The following is a 10,348-nucleotide window of genomic DNA, read 5'->3' as shown; positions in this document are numbered from 1 at the left end:
CTGTCTGCAGCTGTGCCTGGCTCCCTTATTTCGATGTGTGCTACTTTGGCGTGTAGACGTTCCCTCGCTGTGCCTATTTCGATGTTGGGCTGAGCAACGTCGAAGTTGAACATCGACGTTGCCAGCCCTGGAGGACGTGTAGACGTTATTCATCGAAATAGCCTATTTCGATGTCGCAACATCGAAATAAGCTATTTCGAAGTTGGGTGCACGTGTAGACGTAGCCCTTGTGTGGCTTAGTTTTTAAGCCTGGCGGAACCAATTCTACTGACAGGAAAAGGGGCAAAAGGCGGCACACTGGTGCCTTAAAACCAGTTGCTTCGGGCAGGTGAGGCTTGTTAGCCTTGGTCGGTTGCTCACTTAGGAGAAGGTAAACTCTGATTTCAAACCCCCGCTGCCTTGCGGTCACACCCATTCTAGGGAAGGGCTCCGGAATTAACCCTGAGGAAAAATCCAGAGTTGGAGACCCGAAGGCAGCCTGATGTTACTTTTGACATCTTCCTGGCAACTCCTGCGATGCTGCTGATGCCAAACTGTACCGGCTCGCCGTTCCTTTGGATTCATCAGCAGCATGGAGAGGGGGGATCCACTACATGGGCAACAGCTCATCCTCCATACAAAATTTGACCCAGGCATGCGCCCTGGAGAGGACACTCCAGTGTAGTCTCACAGCGTCGGCATAACATGGGAAGCAACAGTATACCAGTTATAAGTCATAGCTCGTTGGCGAAGAGCTTGATGGCAGGGGTTGCTTCCGACAGTGGGAGGGGTCATTGTAGCCTCATTGGACAGCTACTGCCCGCCTCAAACTGGGCAGCCCCCAGCCAATAAGGTGCTGTCGCGCCACAGTCCATTTGCTTCACTGGGTGCGTGGAGCTTAGGGATCAATCCCAACAGGTGGTCTGAAATCTGTGCACCAAACAAAAAGAAAAAAATACAAAAGCGCCTGGTTCTTAGACTGGGCACCTGGAATGTTAGAACCATGATAACTGGACTTTCAGACAACCTGGAAGCCATAGATGATATCCGCAAGACAGTGGTTATTAACAACGAACTGAGAAGGTTAAAAATGGACATTGTCGCCCTTCAGGAGACAAGACGCTCATCTTCTGGGAGTCTAAAGGAGAAAGATTTCACTTTTTTCTGGATGGGAAAATCCCCTAGTGAGACCAAAGAGCACGGCTTGGGTTTCGCAATCAAGAATAGTCTGATTGGCTCCATCACACCACCCACAGGGCTCTTGGAAAGGCTTATACAACTCCAGGTGCAAACATCTGCAGGCCTGACCAACATCATCAGTGCCTATGCTCCAACATTGACCTCTTCCCAAGAAGCTAAGGACAAGTTTTATGACGAGCTCAGCATTGCAATCGAAGAAATTCCAACTCACAAGCCACTGATCATTCTTGGGGATTTTAACACAAGAGTTGGTGCTGACCACTCCAGCTGGCCCACATGCTTAGGGCAATTCGGAGTTGGGAAGTTAAATGAGAATGGGCAGCGACTGCTGGAGCTTTGCTGCCAGCACAGTCTCTGTGTTACCAACAGCTTTTTCAAGACCAAGCCCCAGCACAGTGTGTCATGGCATCATCCCAGGTCCAAACACTGGCACCAGCTGGACTTGATCCTTGTAAGGAGCGCCTGCACAGGCAACATCAGGCTGACTCACAGCTATCATAGTGCAGACTGCGAGTCCGACCATTCACTCGTTGCCAGCAAGATCAGGCTTCAGCCTCGGAGGCTTCATCAAACAAAGAATGCAGGTAGGCCACGAATCAACATCTGCATGACCAAAGACCCCGAGAGGGTTGCACAGTTTACCCGTGCCCTCGATGCAGCCCTTCCTGGCCCAACCAGTGCAGATGCCAGCGGATGGTGGGCATACCTTAGGGACACCATCTACAACACAGCAATGTCGACTTTTGGTAAGAAGCAGACAACGTCAGCTGACTGGTTTGAAGCACACTCAGAAGAGCTGCTGCCCATCATTGAGGAGAAGCGGCTTGCAGCGACAACTTACAAGACATCCCCTAGCGAGAAGAATTTGCAGATACTCAGGGCTGCTCGTGGTAAAGTCCAAAGGACAGCCAGGCACTGTGCTAATGACTACTGGCTTCAGCTCTGCTCCAGAATCCACGCCTATGCAGACAATGGGAACATAAAGGGCATGTATGATGGAATCAGGGAAGCCATTGGACCAATTCAAAATAAGATTGCTCCCCTGAAGGCACTCAATGGAGAGATCCTTAAGGACCGCTCCAAACAGATGGAAAGGTGGGTGGGGCATTACTCAGAGTTGTATGCTTCGGAGAACACTGTCACAGAAGCAGCACTGAATGCCATTAGGTGCCTTCCAACTTTGTCAGAGCTCGACAATGTACCAACAGCACTGGAGGTCAGCCAGGCACTTGACGCACTGGCAGTTGGGAAAGCCCCAGGTAAAGACGGCATTCCATCAGAAATTCTCAAGTGTGCTAAGAGCAGCCTCATTCCAGAACTGCATGGGCTGCTGTGTCAGTGTTGGAAGGAGCGGAAAGTACCACTAGACTTGAGAGATGTCAACATAGTCACTCTTTACAAGAACAAGGGTGACAGGAGCAACTGTAACAACTATTGTGGTATATCCCTCCTTAGTATCGTTGGAAAGCTCTTTGCCCATGTAGTATTAAAGAGGCTCCAAGTCCTTGCAGAACGTGTCTATCCTGAGTTATAGTGTGGGTTTAGAGCTAAAAGATCTACCATCGATGTGATATTTTCCCTTATGCAGCTGCGGGAAAAGTGCACGGAACAGCAAAGGCCACTATGCGTTGCATTCATCGACCTAACCAAGGCTTTTGACCTTGAAAGCAGAAATGGTCTTTTTCAAATTCTGGAAAAGATTGACTGTCCCCACACCCTGCTCAATATTATCAAGTCTTTCCACGAGGACATGAAGGAAGTCATTGTCTATGACGGATCCACCTCCGAACCTTTCAGTATCCACAGTGGAGTGAAGCAGGGTTGCGTTCTGGCCCCTACACTTTTTGGAATATTTTTTTCTGTCCTGCTCAAATATGCCTTTGGTTCAGCCACAACAGGCATTTACTTTCACATGAGATCTGATGGCAAGCTCATCCAGATGTCTAGGCTAAAAGCAAGGACCAAAGTGCAAACAAGGTGCTTGCGAGACTTCCTCTTTGCGGATGATGCAGCTATTACAACTCATACACAGGAGGAACTACAGCACCTCATGAATCGCTTTGAGGATGCCTGCAAAGAGTTCAGGCTTATCATCAATATCAAGAAAACCCAAGTGATGAGTCAGGACACTAACCATCTGCTTGCCATAAGCATCAACTATCACCAGCTGGAAGTTGTCCACGAGTTCGTTTACCTGGGCTCCACAATATCCGACAACCTCTCCCTTGAAAGTGAGATTAACAAACGTATTGGAATGGCTGCCACCACACTATGCAGGCTAACAAAAAGAGTATGGTCCAACAGGAAACTCACAGAGCACACCAAAGCACAAGTTTATAGAGCCTGCATACTAAGTACCCTCCTTTACGGCTGGGAAACTTGTACGCTGAGCTCCAAGTATGAAAAGAGGCTCAACTCATTTCATATGTATTCCCTGAGATGCATCCTGGGAATCTCCTGGCGGGACAAGGTGACCAACAACACAGTGCTCGAATGAGCAGGGACTGACATCATGTACACTTTGATCAAGCAGAGACGCCTGCGATGGCTAGGTCACATCTCCTGCATACAGGACGGTTGCATACCTAAGGATTTGCTCTGTGGTTAACTGGCGACAGGGACCAGGCCGGTTGGAAGACCTCATCTCCGCTACAAAGATGTGTGCAAGTGCGACTTGAAGGCTGCTAACATCAGCACTGCTACCTGGGAGACACTCACCACCGCTACCTGGGAGACACTCACCACCGATCGATGCCTGTGGAAGCAGCGGGTGAAAAAAGGACTGTCCCAGTATGAAGACAACCTCAGGCAACAAGCAGAAGAGAAAAGAACCATGAGGAAGTCCCGCCCCCAGTCCATCAACCAGGGCTCAGTGTTCTTCTGCACCCTGTGTGGAAAAGACTGTCACTCAAGAATCAGACTTTACAGCCATGCTAGACGCTGCTGTCGATCCAACCCCGGGTGCAACAACACACCGTAGTCCTCCGGAACTGACAAATGCCTACCATGAGAGTCCGCTGAAAGCATCCTTTCCCAGCTCGCTGGATGGTTTACAAACTGGACAGGAAGAGCTCCAAGGAGATTCATGTAGAAGTAAAATAGATTTGGGATGGTGGCATAGTCTTGAAAAATATTATGAATTTAAAATTTAAAACCAGACAAGATTAATTTTTTCCTTGAGATATAAAGCATTAAGGCTGTGGCCTCCCTTGGCCAAAATTTCAAAATGGTCATGCTAATGGTCAAATTGAAGAATACTAATGAGGCACTGAAATGAATATTCAGTGCCTCATTAGCATGCTGCCAGTCATGGTGCTTTGAAAGTGCCGCATTTTGATTGTGTGTGGCTTGGCTACACAGGGGTCCTTTTCGAAAGGACTTGGCACATTTTGAAATCCCCTTATTCCTGTCAGCCGATAGGAATAAGGGGATTTCGAAATGTGCAGCGTCCTTTTGAAAAGGACCCCTGTGTAGCTGTGCTGAGCCGCGCACATTCGAAAGTGGCACTTTTGAAGCACCGTGGCCAGCAGCATGCTAATGAGGCGCTGTTAGTAGTGATGGAGAATCCAACACGACAGTTGTTCCAATGATTAGCTATCACTGTTAGAAATGTACGCCTTATTTTCAGTCTGAATTTTCCTAGCTTCAGCTTCCAACAATTTGCACTTTATTATACCTTTCTCTGCTAGATTCAAGATCATTTATCACAGACTGATTAAAATCTTCAAGACCAACAATGTTCAGCTGCTGGGCCAGGAAGGAATTTTCCATATGGTCCAACATTTCCCTAATTTTTGCAAAGTGTCTGGCATTCAGTGGCAAGATTAGCACTCCTCATGGAGGGCTCATGAAAATAATATAAAGGGAAATGAAAACAGTTTGAGGTGCCCCAAACTTTCTTCCAATTATTTGACTGAACCCACAATAATCAAAGAAAGAGAATGACTCGTATGTAACCAAATGCATACAAGCAGTCCTGTAGTACCTTAGAGACTAAACATTTATTAGGTCATGAGCTTTTGTGGGTAAGACCCACTTCTTCAGATGAAAAATGGAGTTGAAAAATAGAATCCACAGTTTACATAGCGGGAGTGGGGGAAGAAAGGGCTTATCTGTAACTAGTAGGACCAATTGATGAAGCAAATTAAGTAGGATGTGTCCCACTCCTGCAAATAGCAAAGGTGGGGAAATTGTCTTTGTAACACATAAGGAAGTTGAGATCAGGACTAGTTTAAATATATCAGATTTGCACATTTGAATTAGAAATGAGCCACCACCTTGAATTATGAGCCAACCGACCAAAGACTGCTCCCAATCCTCCTCCTTGCTAAAAACTGCCCCACCTTCTCACCTTGATAGCTTGTCTACTCACACATTGTAAATAGTGACAGACAGGAAGCTGGGTTAGTCCGTATTCCAGCAAAACAAAAAAGCAATCATGTAGCATTTTAAAGACTTTAAAGCACTTTAAAGACTAACAGAATAATTTATTAGGTGGGACAGATCCACTTCTTCAGATCTGAAGCTTTTTTGTTTTGATACACTCTAAAGAGATATTTATCCTAACTTCTTTCTTCATGCCCCCAAACTTCCCTCAGCCTGTTTATTTCTGTTGCTTGTCTGCAGCCCAGGAGTTTGTTTCTCCTGCTGTAACTGGAAAGAGTAGAGTGTTGTGGAGTATATTAGCACATTAGCAGGGCTGCAGACAGAGCAGCAATGGTTATCAGCTCCTGACTGGGATTCTAATATGGCCTCCTGAACCAGAAGTAAGAGTGTGTGGAGAAGAGGGGCAGGGAATTCTGCTGTAAATACAAATAACTGGCTGCATGTTCTTTCTGAAAAAATGGAGGAACTTCCTTCACCTGAAATGGAAAATAAAATTGTGGTAGAATCTAGTATCTTACATTAAATAATTATTTCGCTAAAGTCAGTTGACATTCTCCCTATAACATAAATTATAGAAATGAACGTAATTCAGTTTATATTTTATTTCATTTTAAAATCAGGATTTTGGAAATGTTACGATGTGTAGTAAGTTTCTCAGTTACCTGAAGGCCATATTCCCCAATCTCCAGTAATTCGATACACGATGCTCTTCAGATAAGTATAAGGAGGTGAACCTGTGTAGAAAAAACTCTGGCATTTTGGTCAGCAAGGCAAAATGATATCACTAATAAACAAAGGTTGGTAACATTTTAGTCCAGCGAACTGAAGTTATTGTATTTGAACTAGTGGTGGAATTATGCGAACAAACATGATTCTCTGAATTCAGTCTTGGGAGGATCAATGAGTACAAACCAGGTCCGGAACTGTAGGGAACAATGCACCTTATCTAAACTGACGGAAATAAACAGACCCATCAACTTTGATAAGTTTTGGATCATACCCAATATGAGTAAGATACTTCTCCCCTCCCCCTGAGAGATTTTTTTCTTCTTCGCAATGAAATATCTACTATATATTTCAGAGAGTTTGTCTGTTTGTTCAACAGCTCCTCCCAACCAATAAGGGCTAAGACCACCACATTTGGTATACAGCTTCCTTTTATCATAACTTGAAGCAAGGTAAGGGGTTGGATGTGCCTGCACTAGGATTGCTTCTTGTAAAACCATACAGAAAAAAGAATCACCAGGCAGGTGACAGGGGCTCTCTGGGCCCTCCCTCCCACATCCAGGACTGCCCCAGCCCCGCACCTCCCACCCTTCAAGTGCCCTTTAAGGAGGGCAGCTCCCCGTTCCCCAGATTTACATGGGGACATTGTTGGTGGCTCGCCTTTGTCACGGTGTGAGGGGAAAGTGCATAGTTTGCTGCATTCCTCACTCTGGTTGCAGACCACAGCTTGTGGATGAACCTGCACCTGCTTCAGCTGAGGGACTGGCTCTCTTCTCCCAGCTGTGTCCACTTGTGCTGCAGCAGCTATGGAGAGACTCTTCTTATGTGGCCCCCAAACTGCTGCAGCGAGAGAGGGTGAGGGTAGTCCTTTCCCCCCAGGGCAGCCTGCATGCTGAACCCCTTATCCCCATCCCCATCCCAGAGCAATGATTTAAATGAAACATGGGCATTTTCATTTTATTTTCCAAAAAGCAACAAATAATTGAGTTAAGGATCTGAGATGATGGGTAAATCTAGTTATACAGTATTTTTCATTGAGGCTACTGTCCTTTTGTATGCTAGAGTTTTTCATACATCTTCACTCTTACAGTACCTGAGATGACTTGGCTTATCAGGATATTTTTGTGTGAGGTTTCAGAAAGTAAGCCATCCTTATTAAAGACCACCAACCTAAATTAGATTCAAATGGTTTAGTTATCTGAAAATTTACTGCAACATGCTGTGTGTTTTCTTTTTTGTGTGTAAATTTGGGTGACTAGGAAGTACTTAGAAAAATCAATTCATTATTCAATCTTTTGGTTAGCTGAGTACCAAAAACATCTAAACGACCACTTATGTCAAGTAGAGATGTGATAAATCAATTTTTTATTTATTGGATATCAAATGAAAGGCCTTAAATTCCATGGAGTATTGAACACAAATCGAGCTATTAAGGAAGCAATGCCATTTGTTGACAATAAGAATCTTACTTATAAAGCTTATTTTGCTCTACCTTGTTCTATGTGTAGTTTCTATCCAGTGCCACTAGACGGGGATAGAGGGATGAGAGCATCTTTAAAGGACTCTAAAAGCACCTTAACTGTACCACTATTCCTGCATACTTTATGGAGGTATATAACTCCTGCCATGAGTGGGGTAGGACTGGAAGAAAGACTGCAGGGTAACTCCCTTCTCTCTTCAGGAGTTGCTTCCCTCAACACCTACATGTAGTAACTTACTAGTGTGGTATTTAATAGTGCACGGCATTACAATGCAATAGTTTAGAACAGGGAATGCAGTATTCTAGCCAATCGAAATTGTAGTGGGAATCTGTGATGACGAATGAACCTACATCTTCATATTCAGAGGATTCATAATCAGCCTGCAGACTCTACAAGTACGTCTACACGTGAAGCCTACTTCGAAGTAGCCTATTTCGATGTGGCGACATCGAAATAGGCTATTTTGATGAATAACGTCTACACGTCCTCCAGGGCTGGCAACGTCGATGTTCAACATCGACGTTGCGCAGCACCACATCGAAATAGGCGCAGCGAGGGAACGTCTACACGCCAAAGTAGCACACATCGAAATAGGGATGCCAGGCACAGCTGCAGACAGGGTCACAGGGCGGACTAGCGCTTCCAGGGCAACAGCTAGCCGCTCCCTTAAAGGGCCCCTCCCAGACACACTCAGCCTGCACAGCACGCGGTCTGAGGAGCCATAGGCACACAGACCTCGGGCGACACAGTCATGGACCCCCAGCAGCAGCAGCAGCAGCAGCAGCAGCAGCAGCAGCCAGAGGTCCACCCAGCCCTCCCTGCAGGAGCAGTACTCGCCCTGATCCATGCCATGCGGGAGGCAGCTGAGCACCTCCTTGCCACACCGGAGGAGGAGCAGCCCCCAGGGGAGCTGGGCTCAACCCCCAACCCTGCAGCACCCTGACACCCCCCGCCTCACACTCCACCGCCTGTGGAGCTACTCCACCAGCACCGACTGGTGGGAGCGGCTGGTGCTTGAGGAGTGGCACGACGACCGCTGGCTCAGGAACTTCAGGATGAGCCGGCAGACATTTATGGAGCTGTGCCAGTGGCTCACCCCCGCACTCAGGCACCAGGACACTGCCATGCGGCGTGCCCTCCCTGTGGAGAAACGGGTCGGCATCGCTGTCTGGAAGCTGGCCACTCCAGACAGCTACCGATCCGTGGGACGGCAGTTTGGCGTCGGCAAGGCCACCGTCGGGGCTGTCCTCATGGAGGTAAGAGGACCCACGGGGGGGGGGCAGGGGGGCCCTTGCAGGGCAGGGGAGGGCAGGGCAGGGGAGGGGAGGGGAGGGCAGGGGGGCCCTGGCAGGGCAGGGGAGGGCAGGGCAGGGCAGGGCCACGCACACCCTGCACACCCCTCATTGGTGCTCTCCCATGTGCTTTCCCTGCAGGTCATGCATGCCATCAACGCCATGCTCCTCCACAGGCTCGTGAGGCTGGGGGACCCAGATGTCACCATCGCGGCCTTTGCCACGCTGGGCTTCCCCAATTGCTTCGGGGCTCTGGATGGGACTCACATCCCCATCCGCGCCCCGCAACACAGTGGAGGACGGTACATCAACCACAAGGACTACCACTCAGTGGTCCTCCAGGCCTTGGTGGACAGCTGGGGCCGTTTCCAGGATGTTTATGTGGGCTGGCCTGGCAGCACCCACGACACCTGGGTTTTCCAGAACTCGGGCCTGTGCCGCCGGCTGGAGGCAGGGACCTACATCCCCCAGCGGGAGAGCCCTGTGGGGGACACCACCATGCCCCTCTGCATCGTTGCAGATGCAGCATACCCACTCCGGCCCTGGCTCATGCACCCGTACACGGGCCATCTCTCTGCCAGCCAGGAGCGCTTCAACCAGCACCTGAACCATGCTCGCCAGGTGGTGGAGCGCTCATTTGTCCGCCTCAAAGGGCGCTGGAGATGTCTCCTGACCCGCCTGGATGCGGGCCCCAACAACATCCCCCAGATTGTGGGTGCCTGCAGCGCCCTACACAATCTGGTGGAGAGCAAGGGGGAGGCCTTCTTTCAGGGCTGGGCTGTGGAAGCCGGCAGGGGCAACGTGCAGCCACCCGCTGCCCCCAGTCGCCAGGTGGACCCCGAAGGGACCCAGGTCCGGGAGGCCCTGTGGGCCCACTTCGAGGAGGCCACGGGGTGAACTCTGCCAGGCCCCCCACTGCGCTCCCCCCCTTCCTCCACAACACTCCCTGCCCCTACGCCCACACCACGGAGCACCCAACAGCACACCCCCCCCCCGACTTCTCCTGGACAAATAAAAGCACGCACTAGTTTGTAAAATGAAACTGGTTTTCTTTTTTCAACTGGTTTTTGAACTAATAACGACAAAACTATGTACAAAACCTACTAACTAAACCATAACATAAGTGAATAATAAAAAAGTTTCCATATATTTACATGTAACAAAAAACAGAAAACCAGGGATTGCAAGGACGGGGAGAACTATTTACATGGGGGCGGACGGGACAAACGGGGGGCACAAAAACATAAGTCCAACTATATACAAGGGGGGGGGCCATGTCCTGGG

Source organism: Carettochelys insculpta, chromosome 2 (genome assembly GCF_033958435.1).
Source record: "Carettochelys insculpta isolate YL-2023 chromosome 2, ASM3395843v1, whole genome shotgun sequence".
NCBI classification, from domain to species: domain Eukaryota; kingdom Metazoa; phylum Chordata; order Testudines; family Carettochelyidae; genus Carettochelys; species Carettochelys insculpta.
The sequence above is the reverse complement of the archived record's forward strand: the minus strand, read 5'-3'. Positions refer to the sequence as shown.